We start from the raw sequence: 24,493 nt of genomic DNA on the forward strand, positions 1-24,493 counted from the left end.
AGTCATTCCCAGCTGGATATCAAGTCCCACTTGCCTCTGAATCGCTCCCACTGCCCTCTAGTCCTTCACTCTCACTTTCCTCATCCACGAATCTTTAATCCTCACTCAAATTAATGGGGAAATCGTCGCTTTCTCGGTCCGAATCGCTCTCGCTGCTGGTGGCCATGATTGTAAACAATGTGCGGATGTGAGGAGCTCCACAACCTGTGACGTCACGCTACTCGTCTGCTACTTCCGGTAGAGGCAAGGCTTTTTTATCAGCGACCAACAGTTGCGAACGTTATCGTCGATGTTCTCTACTAAATCCTTTCAGCAAAAATATGTCAATATCGCGAAATGATCAAGTATGACACATAGAATGGACCTGCTGTCCCCGTTTAAATAAGAAAATCGCATTTCAGTAGGCCTTTAAACTGTGCACGTGGTTGTGATGTTGTGGCCGCTTCAGTGCGGCCCTAATTTAGCATCAATGTATGAGGACACTGTTTCATTTTTAATTTAGATAACTGCAGTGCCAGTTAATGAGTCGATGAACAAAAACACTGATAACGTGTGGCGCCTGCTTGATCTGTGCTTAAAGAGTAATTAGAAAATATACAGAGAAGGATATTTGTTGAATACTTACACTGGGATAAACAACAAAATGAACAAAGAAAATGAAGGTAAATGAAAGGGGTGTAAAAAAAATAAAATTTTTTGGAATGAATCGCAATTTCTTTGTAACAATAATCGATTAAAAAATGGTTTAATTATTATTATTATTTTTTAATTTGTCCTGTCCAGCTTATTTTTATTTGACTTTATTAAATGTTTATCACTGGATCGGTTGTGTGAATCAGCACCTCCGAGTCCCAGGAAAAGGGTCCCCGGGAAAGGGTGGAGTGCCATCTCCGAGTCAGGGAGGAGATCTTGCCCCATGTGGAGGACTTCAAGTACCTCAGAGTCTTTGTCACGAGTGAAAGAAGAGTGGATCGTCAGATCGACAAGGCGGATCGGTGTGGCGTCTTCAGTAATGCGGACGCTGTATGGATCCGTTGTGGTGAAGATGGAGCTAAGCCGGAAGGCAAAGCTCTCAATTTACCAGTCGATCTGCGTTCCCATCCTCACCTATGGTCATGAGCTTTGGGTTATGACCGAAAGGACAAGATCACGGGTACAAGCGGCCGAAATGAGTTTCCTCCGCCGGGTGGCGGGTCTCTCCCTTAGAGATAGGGTGAGAAGCTCTGTCATCCGGGAGGAGCTCAAAGTAAGGATGAGCCAGATGAGGTGGTTCGGGCATCTGGTCAGGATGCCACCCGAACGCCTCTCTGGGGAGGTGTTTAGGGCACGTTCGATCGGCAGGAGGCCACGGGGAAGACCCAGGACACGTTGGGAAGACTATGTCTCCCAGCTGGCCTGGGACCACCTTGAGATCCCCCGGGAAGAGCTGGACAAAGTGGCTGGGGAGAGGAAAGTCTGGTTTTCCCTGCTCAGCCTGCTTCCCCCGTGACCCAACCTCATATAAGCAGAAGAAAATGGATGGATGGATGGAAATGTTTGGGTATAACTTTATTAAACAAAGCTCTTTACGTATTTTATGGAGGAATGTAGTTAATCATACAACTGGCACCCGGTGTTATTAAAAAGTATGGATTTCGAATCGAAAATCGGTTTGAATCGAATCATGCGGTGCCCAAAGATTCACAGCCCTAGTAAATGAGTCACACAACATAGTAAAATCAATGTTGCCAACCTGACGACTTTCACGCTAAATCTGGTGACTTTCCAACTCCTTTTTGGTGACTTTTTTCTCCAAAGCGACGAGTGCCAAATCTGGCGACTTTTCAGATGTTTGGAGACATAAAAGCACGTATTACTCTGCAGTGAATGTCCTTAAATAGCAGGCTGTCGGGTTGACGATACCCTCGCGCAGCAGTCCCGGCTGCAGCAAAGCAGACAGGAGACCTGTCGTTAACTACAGCTCGTCGCTACATCTGTAAGTAGTGCAACTCTACTATGCAAAGCAAAAGCCATTTATCAACAACACCCAGAAACGCCGCCGGCTTCGCTGGGCCCGAGCTCATCTAAGATGGACTGATGCAAAGTGGAAAAGTGTTCTGTGGTCTGAGGGGTTCACATTTCAAATTGTTTTTGGAAATTGTCGACGTCGTGTCCTCTGGACTAAAGAGGAAAAGAACCATCCAGAATGTTATAGGCGCAAAGTTCAAAAGCCAGCATCTGTGATGGTATGGGGGTGTATTAGTGCCCAAAGCATTGGTAACTTACACATCTGTGAAGGCACCATTAATGCTGAAAGGTACATACAGGTATTGGAGCAACATATGTTGCCATCCAAGCAAAGTTGTCATGGACGCCCCTGCTTATTTCAGCAAGACAATGCCTAACCACGTGTTACAACAGCATGACTTCATAGTAAAAGAGTACGGGTACTAGACTGGCCTGCCTGTAGTCCAGACCTGTCTCCCATTGAAAATGTGTGGCACATTATGAAGCCTAAAATACGACAACGGAGACCCCGGACTGTTGAACAATTTAAGCTGTACATCAAGCAAGAATGGGAAATAATTCCACTTAAAAGCTTAAAAAATTGGTCTACTCAGTTCCCAAACGTTTACTGAGTGTTGTTAAAAGGAAAGGCCATGTAACACAGTGGTAAAAATGCCCCTGTGCCAACTTTTTTGCAATGTGTTGTTGCCATTAAATTCTAAGTTAATGATTATTTGCAAAACAAAAAAAGAAGTTTCTCAGTTCAAACATTAAATATCTTGTCTTTGTTTAATTGAATATAAATTGAAAAGGATTTGCTAATCATTGTATTGTGTTTTTTATTTACAAATTACACAAGGTGACAACTTCACTGGATTTGGGTTTTGTAGAAGTGATGGTAAGCAATGCCATGCAATGGCCTACAAAGTGCTGCCAGGGGGCTGTCAACTTAAATTGTATTTATTTAGTATTAATGATATATTATTAGATATTACAGTAATCAGCTATAACACAAAACTAAGAGATTTGTGTTTTGTTCGGTTAGTTTAGCATATTTTAGCTACATTGGATGCCCGGCTCCCCAAACCCTGCACAGTTCACCATTTCTGCTCTGCACCAATAAGGATTATGCTTAAGAATAACATTGTACATACAGTACATATACGTTGTATAAAAAAATACAGCATATTAACAGTGTTGTCTCCCAAACCCCAAAAGACAAACTCATCAGATTCAAGAACATACATTGTGTCTACATATTCACTGCAGAGGTCATGAGCATTGGTGTGATCAGGTAAGCTCTCCTAATAAGACAGTCAGGAGGTTCAGGGTGGAGAGAAGGGCAAGAGATTGAAAATAGTTAAGACACGCACCCGTTTTTCTATGTCAACATGGCTTCTAGCTTGGCAAAGACGCATGCATTGAAGCTGTGCATTACAAATGACACTCCGGAGCGGGAGCGCTGCGCCCTCCAGTTGTACACAAACCGGTGAAGCGTCCAACCCGCTGACACTGCCAACAGACTGTATAATGCATATGTTCCTTCTTGACTGCACTTAAATGTAGAGAATATGTAGTATATGTAGAATAGATTTATATTATTTATATATTATATCCATCCATCCATCCATTTTCTACCGCTTATTCCCTTCGACGCATATATTATATATATTATTTATTATTATTCTTGTCTATTGTGAGAGAACTGTGGTGCTGAATATCCCCTAGGGATCAATAAAGTACTTTCTATTCTATTCTATTCTAACTACTTTGTGGCTCAGAGAATGACCTAATTTTAACTGCGCAATGCATTTTTACATTGTACAATTGGCTTGTAGTTGATACATTTATGTATAAAACATGCAGTTATCAGCCTATGCATAGCTTCAAATTGGCCTCTCCAGATTTATGAATTGTTTATATCTATGTGTCATTGCAGATGAAAAGCCTGAAATTACAGATAAAAACTGAAAATATATTTGCTTATTATTATGTAAATATTTCAAAATATTATAAATATTACACACATTTAAATATACACTGTATTGCCAAAAGTATTTGGCCACCTGCCTTGACTCACATATGAACTTGAAGTGCCATCCCATTCCTAACCCATATGGTTCAATATGATGTTGGTCCACCTTTTGCAACTATTACAGCTTAAACTCTTCTGGGAAGGCTGTCCACAAGGTTGCGGAGTGTGTTTATAGGGATTTTCCACCATTCTTCCAAAGCGCATTGGTGAGGTCACACACTGATGTTGGTCGAGAAGGCCTGGCTCTCAGTCTTTGTTCTAATACATCCCAAAAGTGTTCAGTCAAGTTCATCCACACCAGACTCTGTCATCCATGTCTTTATGGACCTTGCTTTGTGCACTGGTGCACAGTCATGTTGGAAGAGGAAGGGGCCTGCTCCAAACTGTTCCCACAAGGTTGAAAGCATGGAATTGTCCAAAATGTTTTGGTATCCTGGAGCTTTCAAAGTTCCTTTCACTGGAACTAAGGGGCCAAGCCCAATTCCCATTAAACAACCCCACACCATAATTCCTCCTCCACCAAATTTCACACTCGGCACATTGCAGTCCGAAATGTACCGTTCTCCTGGCAACCTCCAAACCCAGACTCGTCCATCAAATTGCCAGATGGAAAAGCGTGATTCATCATTCCAGAGAAAACGTCTCCACTGCTCTAGAGTCCAGTAGCGACATGCTTTACACCACTGCATCCGACGCTTTGCATTGGACTTGAGAGGCTTAGATGCAGCTGCTCGGCCATGGAAACTCATTCCATGAAGCTCTCTGCGCACTGTACGTGGGCTAATAAGAAGGTAACATGAAGTTTGGAGCTCTATAGCAACTGCGCTTCAGCATCCGCTGACCCCTCTCTGTCAGTTTACGTGGCCTACCACTTGGTGGCTGAGTTGCTGTTGTTCCCAAACTCTTCCATTTTTTTTATAATAAAGCCGACAGTCGATTTTGGAATATTTAGGAGCGAGGAAATTTTCCGACTGGATTTGTTGCAGAGGTGGCATCCTATGACAGTTCCACGCTGGAAATCACTGAGCGCGGCCCATTCTTTCACAAATGTTTGTAGAAACAGACTCCATGCCTAAGTGCTTGATTTTATACACCTGTTGCCGGGCCAATTGATTAGAACACTAATCTAATCTAATATATATATATTATAACTAATATTGCCAAATAATTTTGGCAATATAGTGTATTATAGATATATAATTTTTTTTTAATACTTTCAGGCAATATTTGTGAAAGATAATGAAATGTGAGCCACGTTTGATTACAATGGCAGCTAACAAACTATTTTTTATTTTTTTTTAAACTTATCATTTGAAAAAAAAAACTACATAAATATTAAAAACTAAAAAAAAAAAAATTATTTCAAGAAAATACAACAACAGAGAATGGATAGAAAAAAACATGAATATATCATCTAAAACAGTGGTTCTCAACCTTTTTTCGGTGATGTACCCCCTGTGAACATTTTTTTAATTCAAGTACCCCCTAATCAGAGCAAAGCATTTTTGGTTGAAAAAAAGAGATAAAGAAGTAAAATACAGCACTATGTCATCAGTTTCTGATTTATTAAATTGTATAAATATTGCTCATTTGTAGTGGTCTTTCTTGAACTATTTGGAAAAAAAGATATACAAATAACTAAAAACTTGTTGAAAACTAAACAAGTGATTCAATTATAAATAAAGATTTCTACACATAGAAGTAATCATCAACTTAAAGTGCCCTCTTTGGCGATTGTAATAGAGATCCATCTGGATTCATGAACTTAATTCTAAACATTTCTTCACAAAAAAAGAAATCTTTAACATCAATATTTATGGAACATGTCCACAAAAAATCTAGCTGTCAGCACTGAATATTGCATTGTTGCATTGTAATGAATGGAATAGCCTACTTGATTTGATGTTCAGTTTATGAACTTACATTCATATTTTGTTGAAGTATTATTCAAAAAATATATTTATAAAGGATTTTTGAATTGTTGCTATTTTTAGAATATTTAAAAAAAAATTCACGTACCCCTTGGCATACTTTCAAGTACCCCCAGGGGTACGCGTACCCCCATTTGAGAACCACTGATCTAAAATAAAGAAATATATCATGCATATATATTTTTCCCGAACAAAACTAATGATATAGCAGTTCAACCTAAACCACTCCTGGTTACAATGGCAGCTCTTAGTAAAAATAAACAGAATATCAAAAGGCAACATTTAAGGACAAAAGCCTGCATGGTGGGGGCCTAAATTGTGGTTAATGGTGTCTGCTCTTTGTCTCTGCGGGAACCAGCAAACAAATTTGTGCACTCACTGTCATCCATCTCCGCCTCTATCCTATTTGATTGTCCTAATCAGACTTGGCCCATTGTTATTACGGCTCAGCGAAACAGTAAATTGGACCTCCATCCGAGAGAGTTTTCTGCAAATGACTGCTGGAATCTGTGCATTTGCACAATAGCCCTTCTCTTATGAATGCGATTAATGTCATTTCCTACTTGTACAGTTTGGGCTACAGAGATTGAACTGTCCCCTTAAATAATCCGGCAGCATTTGTGTGACTGCTTTGGTGAGGCGGAAACTACAAACTATAAAGTAGTCCCAAAATATCAGCAGCGGACACATTTGTCATCATTTCTGGTGACATCAAACATGTGAGGAGACTGTGGAACATTTTTCAAAACAAATATTCTTTAGCGTGATCCTTATACTCTTCATTTTGTAAACACATGTCCAGGATATTTACTTGACTACGGAGTAGGTGTGTGCAATACTAGGAAATGTGCTATTGATCCAAGTAGTATCACTGATATTTGACTTGAAACATAATCATTGAATAGTTTTGTGAATTTTCCTCTAGTTCAGGGGTAGGCAACCCAAAATGTTGAAAGAGCCATATTGGACCAAAAATACAAAAATAAATCTGTCTGGAGCCGCAAAATATTAAAAGCCATATTACATACAGATAGTGTGTCATGAGATATAAATTGAATTAAGAGGACTTAAAGGAAACTAAATGAGCTCAAATACACCTACAAACGAGGCATTATGATGCAATATGTACATATACCTAGCCTAAATAGCATGTTAGCATCGATTAGCTTGCAGTCATGCAGTGACCAAATATGTCTGATTAGCACTCCCCACAAGTCAATAACATCAAAACATTTTATTTGTCACTAAAGAAGGGTTGTGCATATGAAACTGGTGGGGTTCGGTACCTCCAACAAGGTTAAGAACCACTGCTCTAGCCTTTAAATAGACCCCCCTTTTAGACCAGTTGATCTGCCGTCTCTTTTCTCCACGCAGGAGAGGGTGGCAAGGGGTCCCCTCCGAAGTTTCTCATCGTATCCCATTGGATTGAGTTTTTTCTTCCCCTGATGTGGGATGTCGTTGTGGCTTGTGCAGCCCTTTGAGACATTCACGATTAAGGGCTATATAAGAAAACTTTTATTGACTTTGATTAATTGATTTAAGTAATATCTTGATATTTCTTAAGACCCATTTTTGCTACAAGTTTTTCGAAAAACACCAACTCGGCGAGTCCAAATAAAATAAATAAAATGTGAGCAAAACCTAAAATAGTTATTAAGCTTTTACCAAAGGCAGCAGTAATAAATGAAGCTTTCAGTACATACACAATGTTAACCAGTGACGTGCAGTCAGGGGAGGCAGGTGAGGCGGAGCCTCACGTGCCATCATGGAAAGAAAAAAAATGTAAAAAGAAAAAATAATAATTAAATTGTTATATGTATCCAGTGATTATATTATAAAGTTATTTTCCATTTAACTTCACCAGTTTTAGATTTTTTTTAAAATTTAAAATCGCTGAATTTTCACATTTGCCGTTCAAATACTGAGAAGAGACTTGCGGTGAGTCACCAGCCAGTTGAGCCTCACCATGGATTGCGCAATGACTCGGCTAACTGCTGGCCTGCTGTGCAGTGAGACCGTATTGCTATATGAACTATATTATACATTTCCATAGTTTAGTTAGCTGAGGTATATAATGTACAGTGTATTTTGTCAACAACTGTATGTGTGTAACGTATTTCTTATGCTGAGCAATCATAAAACGGCTGCGAAGACGCACTGTGTGAGGCTCGCAGTAATCCCGCCTCCTGGTGGTAGAGGGCGCTAGTGATCCCAGAGATCATTCTTGCGACTACTCGGCTGCAGAAGAAGTGACAATAAGCAGCAACAGTTAGCAGCGCCCGGGAATCATTTTTGGTGATTTAACCCCCAATTCCAACCCTTGATGCTGCGTGCCAAGCAGGGAAGAATGATGGTATGAGCTTTTAAACATAACCAGTTAACTGCTGCCAATCAAATGGTGAATAAGATACTCTTTAGGGTTCATATGTTTGTAAATCTGACTGTGATGAAGTCAGTGCCTCACCAGCCATGAACCTCACCGCACGTCACTGATGTTGACCCTTATAGTTATATTTTGATAAAGATGGAGAAAAACACACTAGTATCGATCCAATACCAATACCCACTTTAGCATCAATATTATACAATTTTAGTGCAAAATGCCCACCCTTTCTACACGGAGTGTCAGGCTTTTACTCTGAGTAAGAAAAGTATTAGGGGAAAGTCCTTTATCTGTACAAATGCATTTATATAACGAATACAATTTCTAGCTTCAGCACTTTCTCTTTCAATTGGCACTTCGCCTTTACCAATGCCAAGGGATGGCTTTGTTAAGATTTTTTGGAAACAATTAACATTTATCGACACATTTGAACACACACAAAACGAGACAACATTGGAACCGTTGAGCGCCGGTGTTGTACCGAAATCTGTTACCCATCGGAATTTGTGACTCCAGGGGGTGATGTTCCCATGGCGTTTGTTTGATGGTTAAACGGCAAGCCCAAAGAGGAGGAGAAGAAGAACGCTTGCGTAAATGGCGTAAACTATCCTTAATGCTGAAACGTCAGTTGTCAGAATTTCAGCATTAATAAATTACACATTTTCTGGAAATCAATGACTTACTTTCATTATCGTATGAGTCCATTGTATCAGCTGTTGATTCTCTCTCACACACATACATTTTCCGGATTAAAAACTATCATGGAATGAAACGTCAGTTGTCAGAATTTCAGCATTAATAAATTACACATATTCTGGAAATCAATGACTTACTTTCATTATAGTATGAGTCCATTGTTATTATTAATGCTGAAATTCTGACAACTGACGTTTCAGCATTAAGGATAGTTTACGCCATTTACGCAAGCGTTCTTCTTCTCCTCCTCTTTGGGCTTGTCGTTTAACCATCAAACAAACATCATGGGAACATCGCCCCCTGGAGTTACAAATTCTGACGGGTAACAGATTTCGGTACAACACCGGTATCGATTTCCCAGGCACCATGCAGGAATCGGGACGATATCAATTCAAATGCGAAAGGTAGCCATTGCTAACTGTGCAGGTAGTGTGTGTTGTGCTTAAAATACTTTAGTAAAAGTCACCTATTGGTATTTTTTTTTCCCCCGATAAGGGATTTATTTAGTTAGGTCAGGGGTCGGCAACCCAAAATGTTGAAAGAGCCATATTGGACCAAAAATACAAAAACAAATCTTTCTGGAGCCGCAAAAAATTAAAAGCCATATTACATACAGATAGTGTGTCATGAGATATAAATTGAATTAAGAGGACTTAAAGGAAACTAAATGACCTCAAATATACCTACAAATGAGGCATAATGATGCAATATGTGTATATAGCTAGCCTAAATAGCATGTTAGCATCGATTAGCTTGCAGTCATGCAGTGACCAAATATGCCCGATTAGCACTCCAACAAGTCAATAACATCAACAAAACTCACCTTTCATGCACAACCTTAAAAGTTTGGTGGACAAAATGAGACGGAAAAAGAAGTGGCATAAAACACGTCCTAGAAAGTCGGAGAAAGTTATACATGTAAACAAACTGCGGTGAGTTCAAGGACCGCCAAAATCAGTAGGACAAAACGGCACTGGCCAAATACTCGAATCAGTGAAGCATGTTTAATATAAACAGTGTGCTTTATAACAATTAGGGAGGTTTGTGTCATGTTTGTCCTCCTACAGAAACCATATTAAAACAAAAAATAGATTTTTTTTCCCCTCATCTTTTTTCATTTTTCATACATTTTTGAAAAAGCTCCAGAGAGCCACTAGGGCGGCGCTAAAAAGCCGCATGCAGCTCTCGAGCCGCGGGTTGCCGACCCCTGAGTTAGGTGAACTGTGCACCTTGTCACCCATCACTAAAGGAGCTGCCATACTTAGTGTAGAGAAAGTGTAGTCTTGCAGGTACGATGCCCCCAGCCATTATTGGGGTATATGGCGTCTATTACAATACAGTTCAGTAATTGTAATCTTTTGTTCCTATTTTTCACAGTCTGAATAATGCATCCTTCAAACAGCAGGGCGTGAGGTGTCAGCCATGAGCGACTTGACAGCTACAGCTACCTTTCCTATTCACAACAACATTTAATGACACCTGCTCTACTGTATGTTCTGCTGCAGGGGTGAACAAAAATAAGCTGCTTTTAGACAACACATCAGTGGAAAAACATTCTGTCAAACTCGCTGCTGTCACACTCTCCCACTTTTAGAAAAAAGGCAAGACTTAAGAAAGTACAGTTTAAAAAAAACCAACAACATCCAACAGGGTGCCATTGAGGTCAGTGGCCATGAGGCATTTGAAATTAAACCTAGCTGAAGTGAGATTGGAGGTCAAACAATGACAGGGAAACACTATATGTGTGTGTGGGGGGGTTACCTTCTTAGCTACAGTCGTGGTCAAAAGTTTACATCCACTTTTAAAGAACATAATGTCATGGCTGTCTTCAGTTTCCAATAATTTCTACAAATCTTATTTTTTTTGTGATAGAGTGATTGGAGCACATACTTGTTGGTCACAAAAAAAAACATTCATGAAGTTTGGTTCTTTTATGAATTTATTATGGGTCTACTGAAAATGTGACCAAATCTGCTGGGTCGAAAGTATACATACAGCAATGTTAATATTTGGTTACATGTCCCTTGGCAAGTTTCACTGCAATAAGGCGCTTTTGGTAGCCATCCACAAGCTTCTGGTTGAATTTTGGACCACTCCTCTTGACAAAATTGGTGCAGTTCAGCTAAATTTGTCGGTTTTCTGACATAGACTTGTTCCTTCAGCATGTTTAAGTCAGGACTTTGGGAAGGCCCTTCTAAAACCTTAATTCTAGCCTGATTTAGCCATTCCTTTATCACTTTTGACGTGTGTTTGGGGTCATTGTCCTGTTGAAACACCCAACTGCGCCCAAGACCCAACCTCCGGGCTGATGATTTTAGGTTGTTCTGAAAAATTTGGAGGTAATCCTCTTTTTTCATTGTCCCATTGTCCCTCTTTCATTCTAGACTTCTGGAGTGTTTGATTATCACATCACTCTAAATGTATAGACTATAACATTCACAAACATAAAGAGGCATGCTAGTGGGTCAGGCCAATATTTCCTTATCTCTAAACTAAAACTGGGGAAATATGTAGAGTGTTCTGGGCTTCAGACATGATTTTATTTCAGAATTCCTTGAGAGAAAAAACCGCCTGGTTAGGCTTTGTGTATGTAGTGGTTGCCTTCCTTGGTTTACAGCTATGTTGTTATTATGCTGTTTGTTACTTATGTATGTTATGTTGCAGCTATTTAAAATAGTTTTGTCAATTTGTTCTGGCCTGAAACAAATTGACCCTTTGAAACATATCTTTGTCTTTGTGTGTTGTCTGGAGACCACATTGCTTAGCAGAGTTCAGTGATGCAAATGCATGTCAAGTTGATCAACAGATTGTATTATTCTCCAGTGTAATAACAATACTGAAATGAAGGCTAAAAGGGCATTAAAGGGGGCCTTAAAAAAAATAAAAAATATATATAAGTAACTAAATAGTTACTTTTCACAGTAACACATTACTTTTTGGTGTAAGTAAATGAGTTACTTTTGAAATAAAGTAACTAGTAACTGTAACTAGTTACTGGTTTTCAGTAACTAACCCAACACTGCTAATAAAGCAAAGACTACGTTGCAAAACCTACTCCATTTCAGGACTATCAAATTATAAAGGATTACAAAGGAAAAATTAAGATTACCGTATTTTTCGGAGTATAAATCGCTCCGGAGTATACGTTGCACCGGCCGAAAATGCATAATAAAGACGGAAAAAAACATATATACGTCGCATTTTTGGGGAAAATGTATTTGATAAAATCCAACACCAAGAATAGACATTTAAATAAATGATAAATGGGTTGTACTTGTATAGCGCTTTTCTACCTTCAAGGTACTCAAAGCGCTTTGACACTACTTCCACATTTACCCATTCACACACACATTCACTCACTGATGGAGGGAGCTGCCATGCAAGGCGCATTTTGAAAGGCAATTTAAAATAAATAAAGAATAGTGAACAACAGGCTGAATAAGTGTATTTTAATTGAGGCATAAATAACCAACTGAGAACGTGCCTGGTATGTTAACGTAACATATTATGGTAAGAGTCATTCAAATAACTATAACATATAGAACATGCTATACGTTTACCAAACAATCTGTCACTCCTAATTGCTAAATCCCATGGAATCTTCCTCCTCGGTGTCGCTTCTAAACAACTCTGCCAACTCCAAAGGTATGCGCCGCTTCCTCTTGATGTTTTTTGCTGCATATTTCACTACGTCCAGCTTGTAATCTGCAGTATATGATTTCCTTTTCGGTGCCATTTTTGTTCAGCCCTTCTCAGTTTTTATAAGTTACCGCCAATGTTGAAATGATCAATTTTTATAGCTACGGACGTAGTAGCAGGTAGAATCCCATGACCCACAATGCACTTCTGCTATGGCGCACAATGCACTTCTGCCATGACCCGCCCCAACCAAATTTTTATTGGTTGACGTGTGTGTGACGATTGCTGGCATTCGCCTCGTCTCTTACGGGAATGAGATAAATAATATTATTTGATATTTTACGGTAATGTGTTAATAATTTCACACATAAGTCGCTCCGGAGTATAAGTCGCACCCCCGGCCAAACTGTGAAAAAAACTGCGATTTATAATCCGAAAAATACGGTACTTTATGTGCTACTTTTTGCATTTCCAACCAAAATAAATGCATGAAAAAAACGATCGAAAGCATCAATGATGTACCAAAGTGTTTACTCTCAAGGCAGAAGTGGAGCCCATCAACACTTATATCTTATATCAGCCATGACAACTTCTATCTCGTGCCAATTTCAAACCTCTCTCAGAGGAGCCTATTAAATGGTGATGCAACAGTGTGAAAATAAAAAAGAAAAATGCAATTATACTTTTTTTTGGTATGGTCCATCTGTTGTGTTGCACTTGTGGGAAATATACTGCTCACTTACACCAAGTGTGTCCTTCTGAAGACAGAAGAAAGCAATAGAAATTGTTCAAAAGATTGATATTCATTGTAAATGCATGGCATCATGGCGTTATCCTAGAATTAAAGTGGCAGCGTTATTCTGGAACAGGGGTGCCCACACTTTTTCACTTTTTAAATGACCAAGTCGAGGTGATCTACCTCATACACACACACATATATATATATATATATATATATATATATATATATATATATATATATATATATATATATATATACATATATATATACACATATATATATATATACATATATATATTTATATATACATATATATATATATACATATATATATTTATATATACATATATATATATATACATATAGAGATGAAAATAGTCTTGTGATTTTTTTCCCACACATACATATATATATACATATATATATATATATATATATATATATATATATATATATATATATACACATCCCGGCCACAGGTGTATAAAATCAAGCACTTAGGCATGGAGACTGTTTCTACAAACATTTGTGAAAGAATGGGCCGCTCTCAGTGATTTCCAGCGTGGAACTGTCATAGGATGCCACCTGTGCAACAAATCCAGTCGGGAAATTTCCTCGCTCCTAAATATTCCAAAGTCAACTGTTGGCTTTATTATAAGAAAATGGAAGAGTTTGGGAACAACAGCAACTCAGCCACCAAGTGGTAGGCCACGTAAACTGACAGGGAGGGGTCAGCGGATGCTGAAGCGCATAGTGCAAAGACTTTCTGCACAGTCAGTTGCTACAGAGCTCCAAACTTCAAGTGACCATACAATTAGCCCACGTACAGTACGCAGAGAGCTTCATGGAATGGGTTTCTAAGCCATGCATGACCAAGTCCAATGCAAAGCGTGGGATGCAGTGGTGTAAAGCATGTCGCCACTGGACTCAAGAGCAGTGGAGACGCGTTCTCTGGACTGATGAGTCAATCTTTTCCATCTGGCAATCTGATGGACAAGCTTGGGTTTCGGACTGCATTGTGCCGAGTGTGAAATTTGGTGGAAGAGGAATTATGGTGTGGGGTTGTTTTTCAGGAGTTGGGCTAGGCCCCTTAGTTCCAGTGAAAGGAACTTTGAATGCTCCAGAATACCAAAACATTTTGGACAATTTCATGGGATGGCACTTCAAATTAATATGTGAGTAAAGGTAGGTGGCCAATATAGTGTATATACTGTATATACCCCCTGAAAATCCCCCGAAGAGCAGAGAAACCTGCGACACAGGCTTGTAGGGATGAAATAGCCTCTGTATTTTTTCCTGACCTAATGTTTATATATACTGTATATATATATATATATATATATATATATATTCCTTTCTTTCATCCATCCATCCATTTTCAACCGCTTGCCCCTTTTGTTGGATGGAGCAGCACTTTTATTGTGAAGACAGGAACTGTGCGGTCAGTCTTAGGCTTTTGACGGGAGGTACGGTTGAAATAAAAAGTGTTTCTCGCCTTCCTGATACTTTTTTTCCAACGCACTGAGCTTGCAGCAGCCAGCATCATTTCACAAGATCCTCGGGCGCCGCGAATGTCGATCAAGTGACGTCATAGTGAAGATTTATGATCGCAAATTTTTAGGTCGATTTTTTCAATGCCTGGCTGGCGGTCGACTGACACACCGTCTGCGATCGACGTATTAGGCACCCCTGTTCTAGAAGCTTTATTGCATAAATCTACGCCACTCAGGTTAATGTAATATCACAGACATGGTTCACTTCTCATCTAATGATTATGTCCAATGGATTTCATTGACTAACAATATTCTGCATTTTTCAATCAGTCAATTAGACCTGCCGTCCCCCTCAGCTTGTTAGCTTCTCTTCCATAATTGTGGACGAACCATGCTAATTTCAAGAGAAAGAAGGACTGTTATTTGATTTGGAACTCGTCACTTTTATTGCAAATGTTGATCCGAAATAAGAGGATAAGGCGTTGGCGAAAGTCGGTCGTACGTGGCATGTCGGTTTAAATTTGCGTAAATATGAAAAACCTGTTTGTTTCATTCATATAAAGGCACAAGTGGTGATATCCTACACCTGACAACATGTTTGTATTTGTTCTACTCTGCAGACATTTTGACCCTTGAATACGCTTCGCTGGTTTCAGTTTCACGTTCGGTCTCTGGATTGTGACGTGGACAGTATAGGCTATGATTGGTCGTTTTTGTTTATATTACTCTGTTTGCATACAGTCATACTTGCCAACCCTCCCGGATTTACCGGGAGACTCCCGAAATTCAGCGACTCTCCCGAAAACCTCCCGGGACAAATTATCGCCCGAAAATCTCCCGAAATTCAGGCGGACTCAGGTCCATGCGGAGTCTGCGGACCTGAGTCCGCTTTCCCACAATATAAACGGCGTGCCTGCCCAATCACGTTATAACTGTAGAATGATCGAGGGCGAGTTCTTGGTTTCTTATGTGGGTTTATTGTTAGGCAGTTTGATTAACGTCCTCCCAGCGCGGTAACAACACACAACAACAGCAGTCACGTTTTCGTCTACCGTAAAGCAGTTTGTCTGCCGTAAACAGCAATGTTGTGACACTCTTAAACAGGACAATACTGCCATCTAGTGCATTTGATGAAAGCACTTTTGTGCGTGCCACACAGCAATGCATCATCAGAGAGGGTGTTCAGCATGGTTCGAAAAATAGTGACAGAGAATAGAACAAGGATGGACAATTCAACCCTTAACTCAACAAGTATATGTGTAATTAAATGAACACTGAAATTCAAGTATTTCTTTTATTTATATATATATATATCGAAATCGAAATCGGAGGTCTCAAAGTTGGCAAGTATGCATACAGTTCATTCCCACATGAATTCACCCAAAACCTAGTGAGTGCAAATCATTTTCAAGCTACTGCTAAATACAAATGATGGTAGCAAACATTAATTTGTAATTATTATATGCAGATTGAATGTATTATAAAACAATATTATAGAAATAAACATAATTTAGTTATTTAAGTCTGTGACAAACTGTCGATCCATCATGACTGTTAAGAACTTTTGTGTTGTAGCTCCTGTGTTTATCAATCAATCAATTATATTTTATATAGCACTTTTTCTCTAGTTTAATGTTTCTTTACTGTTCAGCGCTCTTATTTATTTATTTATTTTTCTTATTATAACTTTACTACTGTTTCTGAGCGCTGTTCTCCTCACATGTTCCTGATTGCCAGTCAAGAAGGTTTATCTGCCAGTGTCACCTTTTTTTTTTTTTTTGGTGTTTTTGCCTTACCTTTTGTTATATTTTTGTCACATTTTTGCCCACCCGTGATCGTAAAAATAAAATGACCCTTGTACTTGCACGTCGCCTGTCTTCTCTGCATAATGGGTTCCTGCCAACTGAAATCAATGTGCAAACATAACAGCAAACATTGTTCAATCTTTGTTCACAGCTTTACACAGTAGTTCAGTTCTAATGCTGGCGCTAACACATGCTAATCAATTAAATATATCTAAAGTAGGGCTGTGTTAATGGCGGTGAATGTATCTTCATTTAACGCTATTAAACGATTTGCGGAGCAATGCATTTCAGGCAGTTGTCCAAGTATTATAGCACTGTGCATGCACAAATGCAGTTGATCATGTAGCACACAAATCAATATGGAGGACGCTCAACAAGACTTTGGCCCTAACACATCCACAATGCAAGCACACTCGATGGAATTTAGGGGAAAATTGTTATTGTTGTATTTAGTATAAACTTACTACATTAGGATATAAATATTGTATAAATACTCTGACAACGCTAAAATAAGTAAATACAAGTTTTGTGCTAGTTTTAAGGCATTTACCGTGATTTCGGTGCGGCTAATTTATTGAATTTTCTTCGCAAATGGCCATAATTTTTTGTATCCAACAAATAGTTTTTATAAAACACTAACAGAGACACTGAAAAGGAGTGTTATTATGTGTGTTATGGCGCATATTTTGGATGAGTTTGCTCACTGCAGGTGCTTGCGGGTTGAAAACGTACTTCCTGTTTTGTTCCTTGAACCGGACATACCGTATTTTTCGGACTATAAGTTGCAGTTTTTTTCATAGTTTGGCCGGGGGTGCGACTTATACTCAGGAGCGACTTATGTGTGAAATTATTAACACATTACCGTAAAATATCAAATAATATTATTTAGCTCATTCACGTAAGAGACTAGACGTATAAGATTTCATGGGATTTAGCGATTAGGAGTGACAGATTGTTTGGTAAACGTATAGCATGTTCTATATGTTATAGTTATTTGAATGACTCTTACCATAATATGTTACGTTAACATACCAGGCACGTTCTCAGTTCGTTATTTATGTGTCATATAATGTACACTTATTCAGCCTGTTGTTCACTATTCTTTATTTATTTCAAATTGCCTTTCAAATGTCTATTCTTGGTGTTGGGTTTTATCAAATAAATTTCCCCAAAAAATGCGACTCAGTGTGACTTATATATGTTTTTTTCCTTCTTTATTATGCATTTTCGGCCGGTGCGACTTATACTACGGAGCGACTTATACTCCGAAAAATTCGGTAGCTTAGACTTAGACTTAGACAAACTTTAATGATACACACGAGAAATTATTCCACACATCAGCTCAGTTACAAAGGATGGAAAGGGTAAGGATGGAAATGCACACAAGGGCACAAAAAGAGGGTGAAAACAAAAAGGTATAAAGTAGACAAAAAAATGACCATAGTAGCAATATAAATAAGATATATGTAATATTTACATATTATATATACAGCATGTAATATATACTAATATATTCTATTATATTATTATTGTCATGACTTGGTCCTGGGGTTTTGTTTTTCTCGAAGGCAACGGAAAGTTGGCTCGGGCGAGACGGGAATTAAGATACATTTTTATTTAAACACTATTAATACAAAACAAGGAAGTAAACAAAAGGCGCGCACAATGGCGGAGAACAAACTATGAAACTAAACACATGCACAAAGGCAAAAACTATGAACAACAAAAAACACTAACTGTGGCTTAATAAACAAAAACTTACTTGGCATGGAACCGGCATGAAAAAAGAGCAGCAAGGATCATAAGGGTGTGGCGAGTGTGCAGAAGCATAAATGTGGGGATGTCACCAGACAGACAAACTGAAAACACTGAACTTAAATACTACAGACATGATTAACGAAAACAGGTGCGTGACTCAAAACGTGAAACAGGTGCGTGACGTGACAGGTGAAAACTAATGGGTTGCTATGGTGATAAACAAGAGTGCACAATGAGTCCAAACGTGAAACAGGTGAAACTAATGGGTAACTATGGAAACAAGACCAGGGAGTGAAAAGCCAGAAACTAAAGAGTCCAATAACTAAACAAAACATGACTATAACAAAACATGATTACACCGACATGACAATTATATAATGTATACAATATATAACAAATCCCAATTACCATGTACAATACAGTATATGTAACAGCTATAGCAAAAAATGGGCAGCATAAAACAAAGAGTAGATCCTGCAGAAAATATACATTATAAACAAAGAGAGGTAGCTAACTAGGATAGATTGAGATTAGAGAGCTAGCTTCCGCAGCTAGTGGGTCCATACCCATGACGATGACTTCTGTTTTGTTTGATCAGCCGCTTTACTGCCATGTGACAGGCAACGTTTAGAAACAATAAAGATATGTAAACAAACATGAATATATTTTGTATTTATCCGTGGCTTACAGTATAGTCCGGTGCGGTTAGTATATGTAAATATCTTTATTGCTTTTAAAATTTGGTGGGTGCGATTTAAATACCGGCGCGCTCTACAGCCCGGAAATTACGATAGCCCTCACAAAAATGGTCAAATTGAACCACTTCAAAGGCTTCGACCATTCGACAGTTCTATTGTAAATTATATGAGGTTGTAGATGGTGGTTACTCTGTTATACACCTGAGAGGGGTAGAATATTACAAGCATCTATTTCAATCATAAACTCCAGAAGTGCACTTTCCTCCATCTAAAACTATTACTACCTCAGTATAATCCATATAGTAGACTTGTTTTTATTTACGACAGTTTTACAAAAAACTGCAAAACGATGAGTTTCCTATGAGAATAAATCCTGAGGCTGCGAGCATTAATAAACGTGGGATGGGGTGTCAGTCTCACTCATTCATACACACACACATGCACACACACACACACACACACACACACACACACACACACACACACACGGGCCTGTTAGGACCACTGATAGCAAATTAATCAGCAGTTCATGACGATAGTAGTGTGAGTGATGGAGGCAGCCTTCAGAGAGGGTCTGCGGGTGCTTGGTTCAGGATTAGCTAGTCAATTCTCGTGAGCAGCACAATCTCCCCGTGTCGCCTCCGGGGAATGACAGGGTCACGGCTGATGAAAATGAGAAAAGGTGGGGAAAATATATTTGGAAGAAATAAAGCACAACATGCCTCTGGGGCTCCTCATCACAGAAATCAAGATAATATTTTGCATTACTGAAGACAGTGATGAAAAGCAAAGTACTTAGGATGAATAGATATGGTATTTGCAGAAAGGCCTATTTTAAACCAATATGCTACTTTTAAAGATACAATGACATGTTTATTCTATAATATCCATTTATACAATAGTTAATTTACCTAATAATGGCAAAAGAGACATATGGTTATACACATGTCAGGTTAAACACTTCAGAAATTAGAATACTATGCAAAAGGTAATTTATTTAAAGAATGCAATTCAAACCAACAGACAAGAGCATGCGGCTCTTTAGTGCCGCCCTAGTGGCTATCTGGAGCATTTTTTAAACAGGATTGAAAATGGAAAAGAATAGGGAAACTTTTTTTTTGTTGTTTTAGTATGTTTTTTGTTTGAAGACAAACATGACACAAACCTTCTCAATTGTTAGAAAGCCCACTGTTTAATATGTTTGTGTGTATGCTTCACAGATGAGAGTATTTGGTGAACATCCCCACCTCTGTGCTCATTGTGTGTTGTCCTGTGTCGTGTTCCAGTACACAGTATTTCTCCGTTCCCGTGTCACGAGATGTGTGTCTCGTCTCCCCGTATTCCCTCTGGTTCCCTGGGCCGGCATGTTGTTAGAATGGATGAAAAGCGGACGTGACGACAGCTCGTAGAGGACGTTAAAGGCGGTGCCTTTAAAGCACGCCCCCAAGACTGTGGTTGGGGTGGAATACGAGATATAAAGACTAAAGAACACCTTCATTCGATAATGAAGGTTGCCTCAGCTCAAAGCCTGAGCCCCAACATTAATGAACTAGCATCCAAGAAAATATGTCAAGTATCTGGCTTGGGCACATCAGTTTAGATCAGTGTGTTGCAAACTGAGCAGTTTAAAGTCCTGAATGGTTGGTTTTATTCATTGTTATTTTATTTTCAAATTTATTAGCCTGTGGAAAAAGTTAATGTTGATATTTACCTCAGAAGGCTGCAAATAGAAAAGAGGCATTCAATTTTTATTTAAATTGTATTTGATGTGCCATTGATATTTTTTAATTATTATTATTATTATTATTATTATTATTTGAAACTCGATTTTACATGTTACTATAAAGTTATATAAGCCTTGCTTGTTCAATATTCAATGCAAAACTTGTTTGGGTCCCTATTAAAAGGTTAATTTGTTCAACCTTGGTCCGCGGCTTTGTTCAGTTTTACATTTTGGCCCACTCTGTATTTGAGTTTGACACCCCTGATGTAAACCAATAAATAACAATCACCAACAACCTCCTCACTGCAGCTGATTCTGGACTTATCTCCAATCCTTATCCTCCTGGACCTGAGTGCAACCTTCCACACCATCTCTCATCCAGTCCTCCTCAATAGACTCTGATCATTCCCATCATCAACCTGGTGTCACTCTAACCTGACACCCCACTCAGATTTAGACAGCTCGAATCCTTTAAATCCCACCATTCCGCAGTCACAACGAGGATCTGTCTTGGGCCCCCTTCTCTTCATCACTTAACCTTCTCCCCCTTGGTCATTTCTTCCGTAAATTTAACATTCACTTTCAGCTCTACCTCTCCGCGCACACTTCCGCCCTCCACCCACACCTCCTGCTTATTTGAAAACCCTGGTTCACCTCAAAGTTCCTCAAATTAAACAGAGAAGAAAAAACAAAAAAAAGTACCAATGATTGTCTCACACACACTAGGTGTGGTGAAATTATTCTCTGCATCACCCTTGATTACCCCCTGAGAGGTTAGGGGAGCAGTGAGCAGCAGCGTTGGCCACGCCCAGGAATCATTTTTGGTGATTTAACCCCCAATTCCAACCCTTGATGCTGAGTGTCAAGCAGGGAGGTAATGGGTCCCTTGTTTATAGTCTTTGGTATGACTCGGACGGGGTTTGAACTCACAACCTACCGATCTCAGGGCGGACACTCAAACCACTAGGGCTAGTCGATACCACTATGATTACATTGATATTTTTTATCGTCACAAAATCTTTTTTCCTTTTTAAAAAATTCATACTATGTCTATAAACTCAGGAAATATGTTCCTGGACACATGAGGACTTTGAACATGACCAATGTATGATCCTTGGTATCGGATCGATACCAAGGACTTGGTATCGGATCGATACCTAAATTTGTGATATCATCCAAAACTAATGTAAAGTATCAAACAACAGAAGAATAAGTGATTATTACATTTTAACAGAAGTGTAGATAAAACATGTTAAAAGAGAAAGTAACCAGATATTATCAGTAAATGAACAAGTGGATTAATAATTCTTAGTGGTGCAAAATCCACAAGGTCCAAAGTCCCTCCAAATTTTAATTTCCCCTCGGGGATTAATAAAGTATTTCTGATTCTGATTCTGATTCTGAAATAGTCATGAAAATAAAGAAAACTCATTGAATGAGAAGGTGTGTCCAAACTTTTGGCCTGTACTGTATATGTGTAAATATATACAAACATGCATTGTATATAAATATATACAAACATGCATTATATATATATATATATATATATATATATATATACACATCCATATATATACACATTATATATATATATATATATATATATATGTATATATATATAATGTATATATATATGGATGTGTATATATATATATATATATATATATATATATATATATATACACATCCATATATATATGGAGGCGTGTCTTAATGAAATTAAACAATGGATGTCCGCTAACTTCTTGCAACTCAACGCCAAGAAAACGGAAATGCTGATTATCGGTCCTGCTAAACACCGACATTTATTTAATAATACCACCTTAACATTTGACAACCAAACAATTACACAAGGCGAATCAGTAAAGAATCTGGGTATTATCTTCGACCCAACTCTCTCGTTTGAATCACACATTAAGAGTGTTACTAAAACGGCCTTCTTTCATCTCCGTAATAACGCTAAAATTCGTTCTATTTTATCCACTAGCGACGCTGAGATCATTATTCATGCGTTCGTTACGTCTCGTCTCGACTACTGTAACGTATTATTTTTGGGTCTCCCTATGTCTAGCATTAAAAGACTACAATTGGTACAAAATGCGGCTGCTAGACTTTTGACAAGAACAAGAAAGTTTGATCATATTACGCCTATACTGGCTCACCTGCACTGGCTTCCTGTGCACTTAAGATGTGACTTTAAGGTTTTACTACTTACGTATAAAATACTACACGGTCTAGCTCCGTCCTATCTTGTCGATTGTATTGTACCATATGTCCCGGCAAGAAATCTGCGTTCAAAGAACTCCGGCTTATTAGTGATTCCCAGAGCCCAAAAAAAGTCTGCGGGCTATAGAGCGTTTTCTATTCGGGCTCCAGTACTATGGAATGCCCTCCCGGTAACAATTAGAGATGCTACCTCAGTAGAAGCATTTAAGTCCCATCTTAAAACTCATTTGTATACTCTAGCCTTTAAATAGACCCCCCTTTTAGACCAGTTGATCTGCCGTTTCTTTTCTTTTCTCCTCTGCTCCCCTCTTCCTTGTGGGGGGGGGGGGGGGGGGGGGCACAGGTCCGGTGGCCATGGATGAAGTGCTGGCTGTCCAGAGTCGGGACCCGGGGTGGACCGCTCGCCTGTGCATCGGCTGGGAACATCTCTGCGCTGCTGACCCGTCTCCGCTCGGGATGGTGTCCTGCTGACCCCACTATGGACTGGACTCTTACTATTATGTTGGATCCACTATGGACTGGACTCTCACAATATTATGTCAGACCCACTCGACATCCATTGCATTCGGTCTCCCCTAGAGGGGGGGGGGGTTACCCACATATTCGGTCCTCTCCAAGGTTTTTCATAGTCATTCACATCGACGTCCCACTGGGGTGAGTTTTTCCTTGCCCTTATGTGGGCTTTGTACCGAGGATGTCGTTGTGGCTTGTGCAGCCCTTTGAGACACTTGTGATTTAGGGCTATATAAATAAACATTGATTGATTGATATATATATATATATATATATATATATATATATATATACATCCATCCATCCATCCATTTTCTACCGCTTAGTCCCTTCGGGGTCGCGGGGGGCGCTGGAGCCTATCTCAGCTACAATCGGGCGGAAGGCGGTGTACACCCTGGACAAGTCGCCACCTCATCGCATATATACACACATCCATATATATACATAATATATATATATATACATATATATACATAATATATATATATATATATATATATATATATATATATATATATATGTCTTAAGGTTATCCAAAAAATAGTGCTCGATACCGTAGTAGAGCGCAATATATGTATGTGTGGGGGGAAAAAAAATCACAAGACTATTTCATCTCTACAGGCCTGTTTCATGAGGGGGGGTACCCTCAATCATCAGGAGATCTCCTGATGATTGAGGGTACCCCCCCTCATGAAACAGGCCTGTAGAGATGAAATAGTCTTGTGATTTTTATCAGGAGATCTCCTGATGATTGAGGGTACCCCCCCTCATGAAACAGGCCTGTAGAGATGAAATAGTCTTGTGATTTTTTTCCCACACATACATATATATATATATATATATATATACATACATACATACATAC

General features: G+C 38.9%; 1 protein-coding gene across 5 annotated transcripts in view; it reads right to left on the reverse strand.

Annotated features, from left to right (window-relative positions):
- kazna (kazrin, periplakin interacting protein a) overlaps positions 1-24,493 on the reverse strand; it is a 475,688-nt gene that overhangs the window by 79,864 nt on the left and 371,331 nt on the right. The window lies entirely within an intron of this gene.

This window comes from Nerophis lumbriciformis, linkage group LG01, assembly GCF_033978685.3.
Source record: "Nerophis lumbriciformis linkage group LG01, RoL_Nlum_v2.1, whole genome shotgun sequence".
Lineage (NCBI taxonomy): Eukaryota > Metazoa > Chordata > Actinopteri > Syngnathiformes > Syngnathidae > Nerophis > Nerophis lumbriciformis.